Source organism: Bombus fervidus, chromosome 6 (genome assembly GCF_041682495.2).
Source record: "Bombus fervidus isolate BK054 chromosome 6, iyBomFerv1, whole genome shotgun sequence".
In the NCBI taxonomy this organism is placed as follows: domain Eukaryota; kingdom Metazoa; phylum Arthropoda; class Insecta; order Hymenoptera; family Apidae; genus Bombus; species Bombus fervidus.
The window spans coordinates 10,714,394-10,737,770 of record NC_091522.1 but is presented as its reverse complement, the minus strand read 5'-3'; the positions used below and the strand labels follow the sequence as shown (position 1 = coordinate 10,737,770).

At 38.5% G+C, this 23,377-nt stretch overlaps 2 protein-coding genes across 10 annotated transcripts in view; one reads left to right on the top strand and one right to left on the bottom strand.

Moving 5' to 3' along the window:
* The window catches only part of LOC139987909 (uncharacterized), a 586,680-nt gene that overhangs the window by 251,409 nt on the left and 311,894 nt on the right, over nt 1-23,377 (top strand). The window lies entirely within an intron of this gene.
* Nucleotides 1-23,377, bottom strand: part of LOC139987915 (uncharacterized) — a 456,615-nt gene that overhangs the window by 345,699 nt on the left and 87,539 nt on the right. For all 4 annotated transcript variants that reach the window (XM_072004735.1, XM_072004734.1, XM_074111754.1 and 1 more), the window contains exon 2: nt 12,107-12,176. The gene's annotated coding sequence lies outside the window, so the exon portion shown is untranslated. The remainder of the gene's footprint in view (nt 1-12,106; nt 12,177-23,377) is intronic.

The following is a 23,377-nucleotide window of genomic DNA, read 5'->3' as shown; positions in this document are numbered from 1 at the left end:
AATGCGTGTGCGTGTTTGAAATTCAGTGAGGGGTGGCGGCAATATTTAACTCAGTCTGAAATTCCTCTTTTTATAGACTTGTAAAACCGTGACAGGCACATGGGACCCGATCCTCTGCCTCCCCTTTCCCCATGTTTCAGCCATATCGTTCTCTGTTCACCCCTTGTTACCCTCGCTCTTCGTCGTACAGTTGCCCCATCTGAAACGGTTAGATGGTGTTCCTGTATCTCTCGTCGTTCTTCCGACCAGCTTTTCCATTGCTGGCCCTCTTCCGTCCTCCCATACTTCTCGAATCCTCCTTCACCCCTGTTCACCCCTCGACGATCCCCTTTCGAAGCCGCGCCGTACCTCCCCGCGGACAAATGCAAAACTAAAACGCGCCTCCCCTATTCTCTGTGTAAATATGGTCGGGAACTACTGCACGGTCGTTGAACGGGGTGAGCACACTTTTTCCAACCCCACCTCCCCTCCCCACCGTCGTTTTCCATCCTCTGCGATCGCATTCCCTACCCACGTTCACGAAGAGTGGATAGCTGTGTACGCGTTGCGGCTACAATCGAGACGAGGAATACCAAGGCGGCGAAGGCCCACGGTTGTTTTACTTTTTCGTAAGGGGATGCTACGAAACTTCGGCACATTGGTACACCTGCGCATCCTGCAACTGCGGACTCTCACCGTTTACTCGCTGGTCGAGCGTATATTACGCAAGCCTACGAAACCGTGCTACAACTTGCAGCGTATTTGTAGACCGGCAAATATGTACAGTATCATAGCGCGTGATATATGAATCTCTATAGGTTTGTCGTAAGATATTGGCGATCCTCTGTCTGCCTGGAAAAATGCTTCGCGATACGTTAAAGCATATAAGTGAATAAAGGGAATCGATAGGGAAGGTCGATGGTTAACGTTTGGTGTTTGCGCGATTTTGTTTCTGGTATGGTTATAGTAGCCATCTATATTTTCGATATAATTTAGGAAATGAGAAACACACGTATTAGTTTCTATAGTTTGTAAGAATAGTTTCCGAGGGGGTGGAAATGTGATTGGTTCGAAAAGAATTGCAGCAGAGTAAACTATGAATTCAGTAAAAATATATTTAAACAGGAAGCCTATGGGATTCATCCTTACGTATTTTAACACTTTTATCGGGAATAATTATATAAAGTAATTCTTTTCATTACGATATTTTTCTACACATTGACATATAGGTAATTATTATCATATCATAGATGATTAGGATTTCCTGTTGGAAATCGAAAATGTATATTAATCAGAAGATCAGGTCATACCGAAATCGTACAAGTTCTAACTTACTTCAACCGACGAATGAGAACTTTAGAACGATGATCGTTTATGAACGGTCATAATGCATGCTTGGGGAATCAGCTACGCAGAGGAATATTATCCAAAGATGATATACCGTGTTACGTATAGCTGGAATGTAATGAGAGGAGATTTTGACAGTTATATTCAGCAAGAGAGAAACCTTTCGGACTTTTATGGTTTTAAATCTCCTTCATAATACGCATCATAAAAGGATACAATTTTTATGGTGCCTTGTAACGTGTCATCGGGATTTACGTCGAGGACGATGGGATACATGCGAGTAGGTTATTGCAATTGTAACGAGTTGCGCAACATGGCTATGTAATATCTGTAAAATATCATACACATTAATATACGGTTGTACAAAATGTACAAATTTTCAAACTTTTCCTACATGTAAATTTAAGAACTTGCGGGTAGTGTAACTGTGGTTTTAATTATCTTGTTATAATTAAGAGCTACTTAAACCAATACCCATTATAATAATCGTGAAAAGGAAACTGCACTCACTGTATCGTACTTTTTTTCACGTCCCATTATAGACATTTACAAGCTTCCGCCGATAGTACAGATATCAAGCGAGACGATGATCTAAACTTTTAAATAAAATTGTCCTGTCACAGAATATCACGGAAAATCCGCACCCAGCAAACAAGCAACCGTGTTGAATGCGTTACAACTACAAGGTTAGAAAATTCTATTCTTCGACGTCTATCGTGGAATAACGAAAAAATCTTGTCCATTTTACAGCGGATCGGAAGAAAAACATTTTTCACGTGTACGGCAAAAAGCAACAGGACATTCCTTGACCCGTTCCATAGAGTAAGATGTTATTACGACTATTCCGAAAGACGAACTCGTGGAAGGAAACTGGGTTGAAAAAGAAGGGAATCCACGTTCCATTTTCTTCATATGATCATCGTCGGTGGAGTGTCGCGAAGGAACAAAAAGATAGCAAAAGTTGCGAGCCTTGAAAGCATAGGATGGCGTCGGTGCACAATGTAGAACGAAACGAGAGAAAAAGGGCTAGAAAGAGAAAGAAAGCGGATTGGAAGGTCGTGGTGTAGAGCCGGATTGAGCTTGACTGGTAGACTGCGTAATCGCGCATCGTTTTTCCTGCATTATGAATCGCGCCAGGGGATAATCGTGCCAGTATTTACGGAGCTTTTCGGCACAAAGGGGTTACACCGCGAGTCCCACTCCTGTATTCCGTTTATCTCTGGCAAAGCGTTTACCGTTAGACCATAAGCAGCACGCCTTTGCTGTTTATATGCATTACTGGAGCTGTTATCGTTATTAACAAAACACAAGCTGTCTTTCCCGTGTCTCTCATTTTCTGTCACGTACATCCCGCCAACGCCAGTTTCATCCGCTCGAGGCTCGTCGCGCTCGTTCCATCCCTCCGCTTCTCTTTCGCTCCGTTCACGCTCTGTCGTCTAGCGTTTTCGCGTATATACATCTTGTCGCGTGCTTTCTCATTCGCCAACTTGTCTTTTTTTTTCATCTCCGTCTCTTCCTCCGCCTCCTTCTCTTCTAACTTCTCCCCAACCTCCTCCCTCGACGTGGTACTTAAATTTAATGACTCGCGAAAGAGCAGGAAATTTCGCGAGTCGTGTTTCTTTATTAATGTACGTGTACGTGGGAATAATGTGTAGGTTTGTGCTGTGAAGCGACCCGTCCACGCAGTGGCCGCTCCTCATCGCGAGCATAAATATTTTTCACTAATTCGCGTCATTAATTCTCGCGCTCGTGTAATTTGTACACTTTCTTCTTTTCTTTCTTTTTTCCTTCTCTCACCCTCTCTCTCTCGCGCGCGCGCTCTTTCTCGTTTTTATCCTTTTCTCTTTCGCTCAAGCTTCCTTTTAGAACTGTCGCGCGTGAAACGGTTGCCCTCTCGCAGTTTACGTCGTTTAAAATGATAAGCAACGTTTGTATTACGAATGAATATATGCCAAACGAATGTTCTGAAATACTCGCGTACGAAATAGGATTTCTAATTAATTACCACGACGATTTCTTAATTTTTCGAACGAATAGAGCGATTCCTCTTCAATGGTTTTATTTTCAGTTTACTTTTTATCAGAGAAGGTTGCTGTGGAGAAAGTAGCTTCTTTTTATTACGAGCGCGTAATAACACTGTTAAAATGGAAAATGAAACAAACAATGCAAATGTAGTTAATTTGATGGAAATGTCTTGGAATCTCTAAGTTCGGCTTATACGTTAGGATATACTAATTAAATATGAAGCATCTGAAAAATATGAAACCAACGTAACCTACGATGAATGTAATTGCATTTTGTGTTTGTAATCTTTGAAGTTTTAACACTCAGGCTTTTAAGTTAAAAGCTTTAGAGATTATAGAGATTATATATACTAAAGAATCATATTGGAAAATTGTGGAATTTCCCTCTCATTTTCAAGCTCACTTGGCACAATTTAATCACTACGTATTTATTCTGATCGATGCAGGATCATTTGAGTGGAAAAAAGACCGGTAGCCTCTATAGGAGTGACCAACGTTATACCTACAAGATTACTTCACGTTCGAATAAACAAGTTTTCATGAAAGAATTTCTATCGAGAGACAGCAATTGACACCTGCAGATAACATTACTGATTACAATACATCAATACCATAAATACCATAGTGCCCAATATGAAAGATACATGAAAAGTTTCAATTCAATCGAATAAAAGCATCCAGTCATTAAAACATAGAAAAAGTTTGCCAAGAAAAATATACTTCGACTTAAACGAAAGCTATTCTCGCGGAAAACATGATAACCAATAAAAATAATCCAAAAATGAGTATTAATATGGAAACTTTGGTACAGCCGATATTACGTGATGAAGTTTTCACTTGTTTTCCAATTCTCCCGCAACGCAATTCGAGAGCTATCAGACCAACGGATTGCTCCATACATATGCATGTACGTACACGCGAACTGGCTCGACATTCCAGAAATTCTCACGAGGTATCATTTGTAAGAGTCAAGCACATGCAACGTTACGATCGTCAACGAGAAAACCAAGAATCCCTCGTATGTATCGCGAGACGTAAGAAACGGTCATTAATCGGATACGGTGGGTTCTACCAGGTCTCTCGAGTTGTAAACGAGCGAGGGAGGTGTACAGGTGTGTAGTGACATTCGCGTTCGCGCAATAGCTGCGTTTAACTGACGACACGATCAGCTCGATGAACCGAGAGAATAGGATCGGGCGCGGTAGACAAGTGCATCGTGCATTCTCTTTGTCCTCGATGTTGTACGGAAACCGAGGTTCTCGCGCACACGTCCCAGTAGCATCCTGCCTGGACCTCGTGGTGTATCGCGTTACTACCGGTGGTGTGTAGCGTTGTGCGGTGAAAGCACTGCGGATGGCATTTGTGGGTAGCGCACGGGTCGACGAGGGAATCGGTAAACCCCCGTGTACGGAGGGCGTCTGCGAGATCAGGCCGCGTGCACGCTGCCATCATATATCGTCTAATAGACACGAGGATACGCGCGGCTTTGCCCTGCAGGCTTATGTCACTTAACCTCTCAACATCGGTGCTCGATTTTGTCGCACGAGATCCGCCGTTGGAGATTACACGAGCCACAATTTATCGCTGGAATTTGTTAGTCGAATCGAGCTGATGTACAACTCCCGGCCTCCACCGGCAAATAGAAAATTTCGTCTCGACCCGGTTGTCTATAGCGGTTGTTCCACTTTCGAAAGCCTGTTCGTTGCGTTTCGCGGTTCCCAGATTGCACTGTGATTTTTCGGCCGATCGAAACCAAGCGCGACTAACGCGAGATTGGATAGACGAGTCGAAAGCGCCAGGGCAAATATTGTTTTTTAATATTGTCGAAGTGTCAGCCGATTTTCGACCAGGAAATGAATAACGTCTGGCTGCCCAACGCGACGTTACGCTATGCGACGTAGCAAAAAGTCCAACCGTGTACAATTAGTATATTGCTTATAATACGTACGATGCGTGTGATTATACGGGTAGGAGGGGCATTAACGAACAGCGTACAAGGTTTGCTGATAATTACAATGAAAAACACGAGATGATTATTGCGTTTGCCCATCAGGTTCCGCCGCACAGAAAACAATCAGATCCCCGTGCAATTTTTATCCCGGTCGGTTACAAAGGAAATCTGCGCGAAAAAAATTCGTTGTTCTTGCGGACTTGGCGCTTTAAAGATTATTTTCACGTGCGCCCATCGGCGTTCCGTTGATGGAAGGATACGCGCTTTAATCAAGTTAATGCAACCACGCTCCACCTCTGTTCGCCCGAACTTCGCGTGCACACGCCTCGAGTACATGTGTACGTGTCCGTGAACACCGATCAGGGTGACTTTTATGAACGTTACACACTTTGGAAACGGTGGCGCCGCGTGCCAACCGGAACCTCGAGCCACAGGCCGCTTCTTACGAGCACGTTTCTCGCAGATTGGTTCGAAGAAAAATGCGGACTCAATTTTGAAACCGTCTTTTCGGTATTTTCCACGGAAGATTTCGATGATTGTCAGACTACCGCGTGGCGATGGCGATTTCGGACGTGTAATTGTCTTTTTAACGCAGTTGATTAGATGATTGGTAAGTTTTATAGGTTTCCCATATATGGTATTAAAATACCAATACACCAGCAATCCATGATTCTTACGAGGAAATGCATCATTACGCGTTATTAAGTAAATTACAGATTGTTATTGCCGTTTCTTGTTGGCAATCACCTCTTTCGATTTCGATCACGTCGAGGTCACGTTTGAAGTGGATCAAACGTGTAGGTTTGTTCGATAAAGAACAAGTGGATGAATTCGTAGTAGTCCGATGTATTAAAATCAGTATAAGTACAAGAGGTAGCGTATGCCGGTTGCAATCGTCGCTCGCTCAATGCTCTATGCCGATCGAAGAAAGGATAACAATACTCTGTTTTAGGGAGCACGTTCCTACATTTATATCGACGAACGTTACCACAAAAAGTTAACCTTCTTATGTAACTCTATCTGAAGATAACAAGAAACGACAATAACAATTTGTGCAGAGTTCATTTACCTCTAAACCTTGTAAACTAAAACAATCTTTAGTATTAAAAGGTACAATAATATGGATCTCTCCCAGACTTGAACTTTTTCTACGTTCATACAATATTATCAAAAACCAACGTTTCAAAGAACTGAGATATGCACGTCAAAGATGAAGAAATATTTTACAATAGCCATGACATATCTTTAATATCGATATATTTTATTTTCAAATAACCAGCATACCCAAACGTGAGATTACGCGGCAATTTTTCAAAAATTTGCAAGCAAGTTGGGAATAAATATTTGCAACATAATCTTAACACTAGAACTGACTGGTTTTACAATTTTATTTTAAAATTCCTACTTCATCTTATATTTTCTTTCCGCAATGATGTAATGACTTTCGCAACGATAACTAAAAGAATAATATAATTAATTTTATTTTGTTTTTTATGTAATCAAACTCAAAATAATTTCGTATCGAGACTACTTATAGCAGTACCAGTCCAAATGATTGGTACTCGTCAAAGTGTAAGAGGGTCCTGCAATCTGTTTATCGAACCCCAATTAACCAGTTTCCTCGTTTCGTACAACTTCCCACGCGTTTTTCAAATTTTTATTGGGTATCATTCAGTATGCTGATATCAGTCATCAGGAAAATTCCCGATCGATCGCTAGAGCGCTAGATGCTAACACTAGAAATACCACAGCAGTAAAAATGACTGGTTCTACAATTTTATAAATGCTTCAACCCTCGTTTAGTGATCATGGTCCCAGATGGATCAATAATACCAAAAATGTGCTACGTAACATTGAATTCCTTCTGTAAGAAAATAATACATCAATAAATATAAAAATATTCTATTATTACGTATTTTTTGAAGACCAGTCATTTTCAATGGTTTTGATAGAAATAGCTTCGTGTTAACTATCGGTAGTTCTAGTGTTAATTCGTCCTTGAAATTGAGAAATTACCCTGCCAATTTTCGCCGTTAATAAAGATTCGTAAGGACAAGAAACGAAGTCTCCTGAGTTCGCGATGCAGCTTGGCGTAAGTTAAAAACGTAGAAGAATTGGCACGGAAGATAAACACGGCCGGACTTGCCCAGTGACCGAACATTACTATGTTAAGAGTTCTCAGGAGAGATACAGGGGTTGTTGCGTGGTATCCCCTGAACGGGCGGAATAACATCGTTGGATAAGACTACGATATTGAACAGTGAGAATCACTGCAATCCCCGGTGTGTGATAACTCAGGTAGCGTGAATAAGCTGACCTCTCTTTGCTAGAATATACCGCCATTTATGCAACAACACAGCATCGCAGTTCTCGCGTCCAACTCTTTACTCTCACATTCGCACAGAATCCAGTATGTGCGCTCTGTACATGGCCAGCGATTTAACATCCTATCGTTTTACGGCACTCGTTAAACGTACAGCGGATACGAATGCTGCTGTATGTGTTCTGATTCCACGCGAATGTCCCTGTCTGCTTTCGTAAAAACTGTCCACATCGGAACAAATACCTTTTTTTTTTTTCGGATGCTGTTTTCTGACGCGACGCTATTTCCTGTCATTTTGCGTTCCTGCACGATGGATTGCGACGAGACTCGATTTGTTCCTTCCTTTCGCGTATGCTCATTTCAGAATTACAAATTTCTCGTTGTACGCAGTAATTGCATGATTAATCTTGGTTTTCCTTTGGAAAATAACTATGATTTATATTAACCTGTGAAATCGGATTGACGTTTGCGAGGAGAAGGTATGACTTTCATATAAGAAACAATAGAAGTGGACAACGTGTTTGAAAATAATCGTTTACAAGTAATCTGTTTAAATCGCTTAGTGGCTGGACGCAGGCTTCCAATTATTTGTTTTCTAACGTAAAGCGAAACGTATGCAGAGGTAAGTTCGAACTAGCTTGTGACCTCGCGTTTACAAGTAAGCTTACAAGCAAGAATGATCGCGATAATAAGTTAATAGTTAGAACGTCAGTCAGTGTAATTTGTAACAATAAATATCTATTATAAATAAAATGTCTATCGTTTCAATTTATTAAATTACACGAAACACCACCGAGGGAAAAATACATCGAGACAAACAACGTAGTCTTAAGAGTTTGTCGAAAGTATAAAACAAAGTATCTATACATCGCTTTATGTTCGATTTGTACAAACAACAAAGTGTATTTAAAATTGTGTTTCGAAACGACGATAGGATCCCGGCTATCATCGAGTGACGAACAATAATTAAATATCAATCGCCGCCGCTCCCCAGAGAGTTTTCTTTCACGTTATAAGCTGTCCACTCCAGCTGACATCGACTTCCAACGCTTAATTACTTCGAGATTCTTTAATTTCACGCGCACTTTGAATGGATGCGATCGCAGTGAGTTTCAAAGGCGTCATCGGGACGGTGCACAACTTTTGTCGATAGAAACCACGTTGCGGTTTAGCGGAAAGTGTTGGCGCGAAAGAGCAACGATCACGAGGTGAAATACAGCGTTAACGAAGAAATGAATCACGTCACCGTATATCTACCCCTGCAGGTAGCTAACCGAGTAATTTTAAAATGCAGAAATTCACCTGGGGAAGCCTTATCCGCCTTGGAAGGAAAATTATTTTGTCGCCATGACACGTGCCTAGGGGAAAGAAACAAAAAGAGAGATGGGTAAGGAGCTTGCGAACGATATGAAAAACGGGGTTTATGGCCGTTGTAAAGATTATGCCGCAAAGAGAGTCCGATATATACGCGGCCGTGTTTTTTTTCTTTTCTTTTTCTTTCTTTATCCTTTCTACAATTTCTTGTTTCTTTTACTGTTTTACTATAGGATCTTCAAAGTTTTGTAGTCGGCAATAAATCAGGTTTGTAACACTTTGTTTGCATGAATAAATCGATTGGATGGAAATTTGTCTGTCTTTTTTTCGCCTAATCCCAGTGACCAGACGCAATTTTCCAATTACTTCTTTTCGTTCGTTGTAATTTAACCATTATTTTCTCATTTATTTGAAATTTTTATTTTTAATTTAACTCGGTACATTATTTTCTCTTTACTCGGAGGAAACGAATGATTAATACTTTAAGTTTGATTATACATATTTCGTGCGAATCTACTGAAATAATAGGTTGTCCAAAAAGTTTCTTTCGTTGTATGAGGAAATAATAGATGCACAACGTTTTTGTTTTATATTATTTTGTCGACTTGCGTACCATCCATTTTGTTTTGTTGAGATAAACACCGTGACATTTCACAGACTTGGTTTCGCATTTGTATAAAGGTACACTGTTGTGAAATACACGTTTGCGAAAGAAGGACACTTTCCGAACAACCTAATACGAACAGACACTGTCGAAAGATCTAGAAACTGCTTGATCATAAACCTCGATAAGTCAGAAATACTGAAAAGCTGATCGGAAGGTGCAATGAGTGACTACCGACAATGCAAGCATATTTTCTTCCTTCAGAGTATTTTCCCCGTGCAAATAGAAACAAACGACAGTGCAATAGCTATCTACTCTGTTTAGCATATTCATTAACTAGTATAGGTATCACCGAATCAATGAATGTAATGAGCCATTTGCATCTATCAAAATTGATAAGAAGTAAAGTCATTTTATATGTGTTGTCAACTATTAGACAGGATATCCGTACATGCGTGTTCCAATAATTGTCATCTATCTTTCCGTAAATTATTTGCATTACCAATTATGTATGTACATCATACAATCATAATACCATCATATAAAAATCATAGCATTATCTAACCTGCACGCTACACGTATAACAAAAAGAATAAAATGGTTCTCACAAGACCGCGATATATATGCAGATGCCGTTATTATTTCCAAAATCCATACGTCACATTTCACGTCTACGTTTGCTCTAACAACGTTATTCCGATATAACCGATGTTCCACAAACCGACCGAAACTTGTTAACTGCGATTTGATCGAACGATGCCACTGTCGTATCAAAAATCAGGCCGCGAATCATAAATTGACAAAGCGTTGGCGGAGACATATTCTAACGTTCTCATCAGTTGGAGATACAGAATTTTATAATTCTTTATTCCCGTGGCTTGAAAGCTACCGCTGACATCGGATGAAACGTCAGTCGGTTGTTCGAAAGCAGCCAGTTTCTGATAGAATTCGTGCGCACGATGCACGTTCGACAAAAACCGCATAGGTGTTTTAAATAAACTGCTACCGGGCATGCCATAAGCTACTCCACGTGTCTGCGGCCATTTTTCCGATACGAACCTGTGGATTAACGGGACACGACCGCTTTAGGCAGGGAAGGTGATGGGAAAAGATTTAACAGAAATTTGCATCGAATCCGGTTCGGCCCAGTAAATATGCAAATTTCGCCGAACATCGGGCGTGACTCGTTTTTTGACTGGTAGGAGAAAAAAAAAAAAAGGAGAGCGGCGGGCAAAGACGATAAGTATTGTCCGTGGAAAAATGACATCTCTGACACGGAACAAAGGATGACAGCACGCGAAACCGCGACGAACTTCGGAAATAACGCAACGGTGCCGATTCATTTAAATTTTGATGAATTAATCACGCTTCTAGCGCGACGTTCGTTAGCATAGTACTTTTACTTTAAAATTTATCACTCGACAAAAGTAGTCACAGGATACACGCTCTTTATTCCCTTTCCTGTAATTTATGATCTTTTCTTACTTTTACATACGTCGATATTTTCTTTTATTTAGGAACCATCAAGTGCATTGTAGCGAGCTCCACGGTAATTAATAATAATCCCTGTCGCGATAGAACTACACCGATTTACACTGCATCGGCACTAAAATTTTCCAAATTTTATTACCCCCATAAATTACGATATATCTACGTTATTCATTTTTATTGGCTCCGAGTACGAAATCTTTTTATCTGTGCTAATTTTAATATATGCCATTCACACCTATAATCAGTCATACCTATTAATGAAAAACCGTGAAGTAACAATAAATTTTCCAAAGTGACAATCAAATATCAACGTGCTTCTAACCACGTTCGATGAAATTTACGATCATGAATTACGGACAATAGATATTTTTTCGGAATACGAATATTTTTGTACAAATGAAAACGAAAGAGTAGTAAGTTGATACCAATTGGAAAAGCGCGATTACAACGAAATGCCAACTGACGATAGTTAGCTGCAAGCCCGCAGAAGCATCCAGTAAATGGAAACTTCGCAAGCATGCATTTCTCTCTCGCTAGGTGTAATTATCACAGTATCCATTTAATTACATTGTCTTAAGCCAACCAGCAGAGTCACCTGCCAGTAGGCTTAACCTGTATTTCACTCATTAACATTGTCAACATAATTCTCGGCTTATCGTAACTGCTGATCTAGCAGTTACATGTTACACGTTACTATATCGATGCGCGGTAGTTGTTTGCTAGAATAAAATAGTGAGTTACAGGTGAAGCGATGCAACCACGAAGCCTAGCCAGGCTGTCGCTCATTTCGCGGTAATTATACACTAATGAGACCTTCCAGACTCGACCCGTTTCGCCTCCAAAAAGTACGACAAGTCGATGGAAAATAAAAAGAGAAACGCTTGCGGCGACCGAACTTGGGTTACGTTCCGTAGCTTCATCAAAAGTATAACGATGACGTTGTATTTTATCAATTTAACATACTCGTTATAACGTAGAATACGATAAAAATTTGATTAAGGTACAGGCAGTAAGTAAAATAATGCACAAAAATTACATAAACGCCGTAATATTAAAAAATGTGGGTAACTTACGCATTCTTTTGTGGAGGTACAAAAACTGTATTAAAATAGCTGACTCTTTACAGGTGTTCGCTACGAAAGTCTGAAACATAAAAAAGTTTGCATAATTTAAAAAGAAAATTTTATTTATCACAGTGCTTCAAATATTTCGAGTTCAACAAATTTCAGAAAATTATAGAGTTTAGACAGAGGAATTAGCAACGACGAAAAGAATATTCAGCGAACTTCCGGATTTCCTTTCCAGATCATAATACGTTGAAAAATAGAATCTAATAATGGAAATAGATCGAAAAGAATTACAAATTGCAACGTTGAACCCGCAAATGGGTTTATCTCACGTAAAATGATACTAACGCGAAGAATATCTTTAGGCAAAGGTATTTATAATGAAAAAAGTATCCCAAAAAATCGTTTCATATACGGTTAGCTTTTTCAGATATTTTAGAGTAGACGGTTATTGAAATTGCAACTTGATAAAATAATAACCAAATTTTTCTCGTAATGGCTAGTTCGGTTTAAAGTTTCTCCGAAAGAGGAAGATATCGATCAATGCACAAAGTTTTATTCTTCCTATTCACGTTATTTTTGCAAAAGCAACTGATAACGCATGCAATAACCGTTTAATTCTCGATGTACGTTAAACACGAAACGAAATTGGAATGCACTCGCATCTAAAACAAGCCTTAGACGATTACGTGGCCGCATATAAATTCTAATAGAGATGATTACATCCTACAACCTAGAATTTTATACTATAAACAGGAGCAACATAGTGAAATCTACATACAAATTGAACTCACTTTCTCCGACGTGTATTCGACGCGTATTCGACTTTTCTGCAAACTTTATGCGGCGCAATTAAGTGGTTTCGCTGTTAAAAACTGGCGACTACGATAATCGATATTCACATACCGTCGCCGGGAATGGCGTACGTGCATACGAAGAAAACTTAATGAGACTGCACGCACGATATAAAGGCAACCGCGATACCTGATTAAGCAAAGATTCGCCTCCTACGATTAATCGCGCCGCGTTTTCTTGCTTTTGCATTTAATTGATTACATTTCTTCAAGAAATTCTTAATTGATCGCTAACAGGATCGAGCCGAAGGCTTTATGGAAATGCAAATCGAGCAAAAGGATAGCAGCACCGTCAGGGGATTGGAATTTCAATCATGCGACGTGAATAGAAGATATCCACTCATCAAGTTGCAAATTGAAGAACGATCGTTGGAACATTTTCAAGAATCGAGGACACGACGTTTTGTCAATGTTATTCTACAAATAAATCTTAAAAGATAACTACATCGGAGCGCTTCTATTAAGATATTTTGCAATGGAATTCTGTGTTATTTAATATTACGAGCATTGTTTTTCATTTGCGGCGCGTTTACTGTTTCTATTTAAAGAAATTAAGGTGTCTAAATATCGAAGTTAATCTACGAACAATTACACGAAGTAATAACTTTTGGAAGATCGCTAAATCTTTTTCTAAATCTACGAAATAATTCTTTTAAATGGTCTATCAAGTATTAATGAAAGCAGACAGCTACCCACGAAAGAAAAGATATTTCGCAATAATAAAAAAATAACGCTTCAATGGGAATTAATTTATTTCTAAGTTGAAAATGATAAAAGATAGTAACGTATTTACTCTCCATTATATTACGTCTGCTTTGATAAATAATTCGTTAAAACTGATGTTACTAAACCTTAATTAACCGTGTAAGACTTCACTCTTCCTTACAGGTGAATCGAAACAGAAAGAAATAGATGTAATGACTTTATACTATGAAACAAGGAAATATTTCGCGCGATAGCGAGTTATAAAGACGCTGACACGTTTTAAGACTGCAGAATTAATTTCTCTGAAAGGTATTTCAGCAACACTAAACTTGCATCTCACACACATAATTTTTCTATCCGGCGAAAGACATTTTCTTCACTCGTCAGGTAATATACAGGTAGTTGCCAATGGAGGAGCTCAAGAGTCGTATCTTCATTCCCTATAAACTCCGCGTGGAAATGGGCAGGGCGGTAATAAAGAGTTTAGGTAAAGCTTGAAGGTGACTTGTGGAGAGCTGTTCGTTCGGATAGAGTATGAAATTGCCTTGCATGGTAATACGATGTCTTCTTTATTCACGAAGTCTACAAACAAGCGCGAGAACATCTCGGGGTACCGTGTGCTTCACGCGAAAATATAACCTAAATAACTTAAACGCTCGAACTTTGCCCCGCGCGCACGATAACTAGTTTAGTTTCGATTTTGAAAAGCATGCGGATTGTTTTAAATTTCCAGAACGTGCGCCAGTGAACGTCGCCTTCTCGTATCTTTCCCATCTGATTATATGCATATACGTATAAAAGAGGCAAAAATACTGCTGAAGATTATGAAAGTCTGTAACCGTTGTTAAGTCGGGTATTTCTATCGTTTATAAACTTTCACGATGCCGTGAGGAGATGGCGGACGATAAAGAGTTCCGCTATCGTTAACTCGCTCCTGTAGGACGCGTTATTCTTTCCCAAGAGGGTTACAAAATTAGCCTTCATCAGGATGCACGGCCCCTTTTTCGTCGAAATTGTGCTCCTGGGTCGACATATACCTCGCAATAAATTTGTTGAAAGGAAGTAGAACCGAAGTAACTAACAGACGATAACTATAAACGATACAGCGTATCTTAGATTCGTTAGTACTTGAATATTTGTTCTTTAAAATGCGAAAGAATGTAACGAGATGATGCGGTGAAATGTTAGAAAAATATCTCTTAATATCTCCAGTGAGAAGAAGATATCCGTAACTTTGGAAACTTGAAAAAGGTAACCTTTGAGAAAGAAATTCGTAAATCCTAGAGTTTTCCATATTGAACCAACTAACTTTGTTCTAACATGATCTATTTCTATCTATGAAAGCAACCAAGGTATTTAGGAATCAGATAAACGAGATATCCTGGATAAGATCGAATAATATTTTAGCTATGAGATGTAAATGAAATAAAGGTCGAGTCGCTTAGAAGTTGGAAATGATGATGACGAGTTTTCCGATACGTGCACATTGGGAGAATAATGTTAAATATGTAGAAAACGTAAGAATCTAGCTTCTACAGAGACTGTGTTGAAACTTAGAAAGAACCTAGTAATAATGGAATTTTTAACGTGATTTTAATTTAACTTTCTAAGCTGTTCAAAAATTCTATCTGCGAATAGAATACTTTACATCGTATGTATTAAACTTACCAATTACTAATTTGAAACTTCAAAAAATTTAGGAAAAAACAGAACAAGTTAAACGATATTCAAAGCTTATTTTCTTCAAAGAATTAAATATTAAGTAACATTTTAACGAAAGTATTCCAATCACGCAGAAGAACAATTCATTCAGAAAAGGAGATTTAGAAAGAATTTGCTGTTTGTACATTTTCGTCTATAAATCGCACTAAATATATATTGAAATACGTTTGTTTCTACGATCGTCTTCATCGTACGAAAGTATTTAGTTTCCTTATTTGGAATGCTTTGGAACGCTTATATATATTCGTAGAAATGATATTTTCTAACTAAATAGAGGGATATAGTTCTGAAATAGTTTTACTCGTAAATCAAAACATAAATAAACATATCAGGTTAGTTCTTCACTCTACAATTCAATATAAAACTACAACTGGACAACATAAAATGATTCAACTCAACAACAACGTTCCATACAACGACCACTCCATTCAACGAGCACACGTGCGTTTAGTCTTTCTCTTTTTTACATTCTCTTCCACTCACTTTAAATAAACTGCAAACATTTAGGACACAGTTTGTCACACCCAGGTACTTAAAATCTTGGCTGGCCGTACTCATTTTGACGTTTATTATTAAAATAACTTTTACAACAATATGTATATGTATATATATACACGTGATTGAAACCATTTTCACAATGAAACGGCGCAACTTCGCCAATATTCTTAACCGTCGATAGGGAACGCTCGAAGAAGTTCCAAGCGTTTAACCAGTCCCAAGAGTATCTTTTCTTTTAAACTCCGAACGTGAGTGTATTCGAGACGAATATTACGTCGGAAGCATCGTATCCCCGCTGAAACGTTGTACAAAAAAGCGGCTGATAGAAGTGATGGGTAGCCGAAAGCTACCATCGGCAACAGTAAGGCCATCGTATCGTAATATTGGGCAGGTAACGATACCAGCAAACCAACGAAAGAGCCTGGTACGCGAGACCTTGGGGAATAGTTAGATCGTCAAGATCCTTAAATTAGCAACGACGTAACGACGATAGTGGAATCCAGTCGGGTAGAAAGAGGATGGCCGAAGCGGCGCAATTTCGCGCACGGTCGAATCGACTGTGTTGGGCTGCAACGCTACCGCATAGTTCGATATCGAAAAAGTATAAACCAGTGGCTATGCAAATGCGTTTTGGAAACGCTACGCGTTCGTGGTTTCGGTTACGTTGGACGGTCCGAGATCGTGGAAACTTCTCTCAGCCGCCAGTCCAACTGAATAGACGTTTTCCTGGACGCTAGTAGCCATAACTCGTCCGCTCGCATGGTAAAAGGTAACGTTCAAGAGCGTGCCTCGAAACCTATCTGCGCAAATTGCTCGGAAACGCTGGATACTTTGTTTTCAGAGGTTCTCTGTATAACAGTGATACGTATGCATAGGTTAATTTAACGGAAGGTATCCGCACTGGAATTGGTTGTAAAGCTATTCGACCGTGATTAAAGTAATTGGAACGTATCTTAATTAGATTTAAGTGCTTCAAGAATTCTGTGAGATATTCTGTTTGTAGTGTGAAGTGTTAAATGAAAATAGATGGCAAAACGATTGTGTAATAGTCGCGATACCATCGCTATAATTGAAATTCAGCGTGTTTAAATGTAAGTAAATAGTAAAACTGCACGTGCCGGATAATTCCTACTCAAACACTTCGCTATGACTTATGCGACATTGTTTTATGTGAATAAACTGCTCTAATTAAATTAAAAACATCAACACCAGTAGTGATACTCCTCTCCAGAAATTGTGACTTATCTTCTACAGTAAAGTAATGCAGACACAGTCATTCGTAATTTTCATATTAAATTCCTACTACTCCGTGCCTTCGATCTGTAAAAATTCAAGTCCGTTCCTCTAACAATTTTTTATATTATCTTGCTCCTTTCAATCTCGACATATCTGGTAGCCCTGTACAGCCTGTCCTAAGTAGCCATGTCCCTGAGATTCGTAGCATCGACGGTCCGCATTAGCATCGACAATAATTTTCCTTAAACGGGTTTCATTAGCGCGAGGCGGCGGATATCCAGAGGCGTCCGTTCTACGCCTTCGTTTCTGGCATTTTCTAGGTTTTCGTTGTTCGCCAGACGTTTACTTGCCAGTGTAAGGCGCTTCTCGTCATGAACCTGTGGTAGTAAAGTGTATCCCGTCGACGATAATTACCCGTACAGGTCTGTGCAGTAGAAACGGAACGTAGGAAAGGAGAGAGGGTGGCTCGTATTCAGACACACGTCGCTTCCATATGCCGCCTAACAGCGCGCGCTGCTCCTGCCTGTAGCTCGACGGGGACTTCCGTTTATTAAATTCATTTATCTTCCATGAAAATCATGTTTGTAACATGTACCTCTCTAATTGGGCGCATTAAAAATAATTTTCCGCGAACACGCCTTAATATGCAAGCACGCGCGTACCTGCCACTCTACCCTTGGCCACTCCTCTTCAAGCTTCATCTACACCTCTCTGGCATCCGTGCTCCATCGTACGCTGTATAGGTATGTACGTACGGAGCGGACACGAGCGCGCATGGTCTCGCGCGCGAACATTCTCAGGCTAACGTATCCTCGCGTGAATCCTTTGCGCGTGTGTGCCTACGCAAACGGTGTACAAGCGACGCGAGCGATTACGCTTAGACGTCTGTGTGCCACATCTCTGTGTGTATTTAGATACGTAGCTACATCCAGATGATACATATTTATGATGGAACGTGTGCTGGCTGGCTGAATGTGTACAACTAAACACCGGGAGGCGGGCCGAATAGATTATTTGCATAGCAAATAGCGAGACGCGGTTCTAAGTGGAAACACCAGCCACGTACGCGACTAATCTCATCCTTTTGAATTCCTCGCCCTGTGTTTACGAGGCCATTTCTCGTCTGAGGTATCGCGTCGTCTTCGCCGACGTCACACGCGCTCGTCTGCTATCGTACTCCTTATCTTCAGACGCACTAAGGAGTTTGTTCACACTCACATTTCCTGGTGTTCGAACATCGCTGGCGTATAAGTAGGATATACTGTGTGCGTGTCGCTTGCAGGAAATTGTCATTTGCTCTTGGAGAACGCATTGAATGTTTTCCTTTAATTTAACTATTTCGGGTTATATCTTATGTCCGACGCCGGTATCGATAATTTGTTCAAAGCGATAAAACACGTATAGTGACTTTGTCATTTATTATAGAAATTGTGAACAAATGACGCAAGAGTAGAATTCAAAAACATATCTCCCTTTGTTTGACCGTATCACGTAACAGGTAAATATTTGACCCTCCGTTACTCATCTCATAGTTCAGAAATTAACAAACTTAAACATCAAGAGCTTTGTAAACGTCAAAATACTGTCACAGTGTTTGACAATCTGGAATATTAATTTTATTATTACGACATAATTTTACCATGTCGTAACGTACTAGTTAGACGATGTATGTCCGATTGCAATTGGCCTCAGTCGAAAAGAGGTCCAATAAGAATCTTCTTCACGATCAGAAGAGTTAAGTCTCGCGTCCTCGCCGCCTTACTTGGATCAGACGATTATAACACGACAGTGTGATTTATCCTGCTTGTCACCCTTCCACAGTTCCAAACTCGAGTGTTGTGCGCTGGTGTTTGAGGTATAGACTACTCGTCTGGGTACTCATGAGAGTTTTGACACGAACGCGATACTAGCTGATGTTTATACATCGGACTTGTCTTACTGAATGACTACAGTAGCCAACGTCCTGTATAAAAAAAGATCTAAGAATAAACTTCCTTGCGAGCAGAGCAGCGTTCTAACCGAATGCACCGCGCAATTGATCCTCTTAGCGCTAATTACGTGATATAGACTAAAGTGTATACGTGAAAGCTTCCATTTAAATATTATTCGATGATTATACACTCACAACGGTATTCGAAGACAACTGTTACGATTCGATATGTGACTGATTATCAGTAAAATGCGTTATCTGTGTTAACAGTGTGCATTAAATTTCCCCTTTGAATTGGAATATGAATATTCGTTTCATTTTGTCATGTTTTATAACCAAATATATACTTGGCATAAATATTCTATATCAGTAAATCGAGACAACTAAACGTGAAATATTCGCGCAGCCGCAACAAATATATGTTTAACATACTTTTCTTTAGGAGGAAATGCAACAGGTTGGTAGATACTTAAAATATGTAACTATAAAGTACATTTCAAGAAGCACTTGACGCATTACTAACGCAACGTTAATATTATAATTAAAAGTGCGTGACTTTTAATTATAGGAACTATATACGTAGTTTTGAATTTTTAATATCGTACTAAAAAGATATTTGAAACATATATCTCGTCGTATATACGAAAGTATTAAACAGATAATATTCTAAGTTTTCATAACCCCGCCGAACTGGTTTATTTTAAAATTTTCTACCGTGTTTGTTCGCTCAACTACTTCGATAAAATTTGTATTGTACCAGATATATTTTTAACAAACGAATAGTGATCTTTTCTGTTAGCATGTAATATTTGCCTTTCAATTTTGTTCTAAAAATACATGAATATGTTTCATGTACTTATATACGGAGAAGGACATTTTTGAATGTTATTTCCCATTCCTGATATTATTTTCTATTCAAACTGAACAGTATCGTCTTGAAATCGAAAAACAATATATAAATAAATGACAAAATTATAAATCATACGTCATGAATCAATCATATGAATCCTTCATAAATGCTTTCCTGTATACTAATGGATAAATACTGCATATAGTATATATCAATGTATAATGTTATAAAACATGATATTTATTTATATACAAACACAATTGACTATTTAAAATAAATAATACAGAAAATAATGAGTCATATAAAGAATAACTTTCTATAAATGCACTTTTATTTATCTATATATGCATATTTTCTGATCAAATAAGGTAAATGACTCAAAGGATAAGTTTCAGCGTATTGATATAAAATATTTGTATTTAATCTTTGTTGAAACATTAATAAATTTCCAACTTGATTTAATTCTACTATCTCGAATTTATGTGCGTACAGTGTGTCTCAACCGTATTCTTTCTGTAACAAGCGAGAAGATTTATAGTGCTTAAAAGTTATCATTATAAAAAATAAACATTAATGCTATGATTGGTAAAATTTCATTCTGATAAATTAGTTTTTCAATTTAAAAATCAACGCAGTCAACTAAATGCAATTTTATGATTATGTTAAATATTAAACGAGAAGTAAGACAGTTATTATTTACAATGGTTAAAAATATTACGATGGTATTACTATGGGATAATAATATTATTATAGAGTAGATTATTATAGAACAATATTAATATTACTAATATAATAACATTCCTAAAGAATGAAATGTCATTTTTTGAGAGATACTTTAACATATACAATATCTACTTTACTCAAATTTATAAGATCGATTAAGAACAAAAAGCACGATAGTACCTACAAATGATCCAAAGAACGAAATAAGATTAAAGAATTTTTTGTTCCATGAAACGAAACGAAAATCACGAAATTAACTTATATTTGTCGTTATCCGAAAAGTACGATGTTTGGAGCAGTACCTAAATATTGTTAGAAACGTTAACAAACGACATTATTTTTTCAGCTTCCACGATTTGATCGGTTACTATTGCACGATAAAAAAAAAAAAAAACACGGATCTCTATTAATTTAACCGGTTTAAATTTGATAGAAAATAACATTAGAGCAAATGTTGCGGTGAATTTCGTGGAATTTGTCATCATACTACAAATTCTCGATGAATGATAATGTGCAGGTTTAATGGAATTACCAGGTCCTGAAATTTTCAGGTCGCGTCGACAACGAGCAGCGACGGCCAAGCATACAGAACAATAGCAAACAAAAATATGCAACGATAGTGTACAATTTGCAACACAGATGTGGACGAAACCTTTTAAAAATGTACAGCCCGGCATGGTTGCTAAATCGCTATAACGTACAACGTTCTTGATACAATAGCTTTCAATAATAATTCGTTAAAAAGTCATAGGGAATGGTTGATGAGAGTTATTTAGTTAATTAGCAAACAAAGCGTTTATAAGTACTACGCCTGTAGTACGATGCTTGAAACGATAATGTAAGTGACGTATTGATGATAAAAGTTTGTAAAATTATAAACATTTGCACTTTCCACGCTATATCTTCGTAACACGTAACGATATCCTGTAGCGATTAACAATTACAGTTGCTATCTGAGATCGAATTCCATCGTAAACTGTTATCTACACGTACTGTTAGCTCTCATGTCGAATACAGATTTAATGAATCATCCCCTGGAATTGGTATTCCTCTGTTGGTTTGATTCTCCTCATACGTAGATTATAGTTCCAATTCTAATAACCAATGAAGTTATCAACCAGTACCGAAATGTTTCGTATTCAACATAGCTTGCAAGCTTACATTATAACGTAACGAACCAAAGGTAAAGCGATTGAATGACATGTACGTAAGATTAAACTTTTGTATCGACTACAATAAGATTCGTTATCAATTCGATCGAAGATCTAGATTAAAGATGATTTAGATGTTAAAAGGGGGGAAAATTAGGAAGTTACAGAAGTTTCGCGACTGTTTATGCATTTATGGTAAATCTAAAAATACTGAAATGCACATAATATGCAGAGAGATATTGCAAATATCCAAAATACAGTAATTAGTAGATGTAATGTACAATAAATATTGTAGAATAAAATAAATCTATGTTGAGACTCTATTTCCTTAGTCGTATTCATATACATTTGAATTTGTCTAAACATTCGTTTATAAATGGTCTACAAATGACGCTGGAAACAATGCGACGTAAAACCAAAATTTTAAAGAAGTTAATTACACAAGTGCAATTGCGGGACTAGACAAAACGAAACATTGTACATACTTTTGCAACGGAAGTAAACCTCACATGAGATACCCAATACTTGATAATAATTAAAAAAAGAAAAAAAAAGAAAGAAAAAGAAATAACAAAACGAACGTGTGATGCTACATAACCAGCTGTCCTCGTTACGCCGCGCAGTAGAAACAGCGATATAAACTCAGACGTGATATGAACGGAAAAAGGAAAGTGGCTTTTAGCTCGGCTCGTAACATTCGTCTCGAACTTGGCAGATTCTAAATTTGCCCGAGTAGTTTCGGATTTTAATAGGGAATAGCCTGGTAGCCGCATATGCAGAGAAATGCCGTGGTTAAGGGGCAAGAGGAGGCAGGGGGTGAAAGCAGATGGGTAGGCAAGATATAGACGTGGAAAGACCGAGTGAGATCAAGAGGCGGGAGGAAGTAGATAGGGCCATCCTGACACGGCAGCCGTTTGCGCTCGTCACACGGTATTTAGAGCTTTAATGCGAGCAGACTGAAATGCAGACCGGACTCGTGTACACGAGGTCGATGGAGTGAGCAGGGTAATGAATAGGGTGTTAGTGAAACACGATGTAACTGCTAACGTTGAAGCGGCCACGCGGCTGTATAACGCGTGGATATCGTAGCTAAAGAACGGCCACGCTTAGCTGCACATGTATTGTGCTTGGTGACGTCAACACATATTGTCCGATAGTTGTTTCAGTAGAACGGCGAAAGCGTGCGACTCGTTCTTCTCTTTCTTTTTTACGCAGCCGAAATTAAAGTTGAAGGTAGGCTGGAAACGCTGTGGTAGCTAGCAAAGAAGTAATTTGAAAGACACGCGCCTGGAGTAACAAAAATACAGATGTAAGAAAAGTAAAACGTTTAATCGTGATTTATTCTTCGTTGTTTGGTACAGTGATGTGGAAAAGTTACGATTAATTGGTATTTTTTTATGTCGCGTTATCACGTTAGCAACATTAAGAAATGACTGATTAAATAAATTGAGTACGAAATACAACGAATAAGGATAGACTAGAAAACCGTTCGCAAGTGTGTGAATATTTCAGAAGCTTCAAATCATTTCGATATCTTTCTTTTTAAACATTTGTGAAAAAATTGTGAAACAGATGCTTTGAAATAGCATATTACAGTATTTGAATACG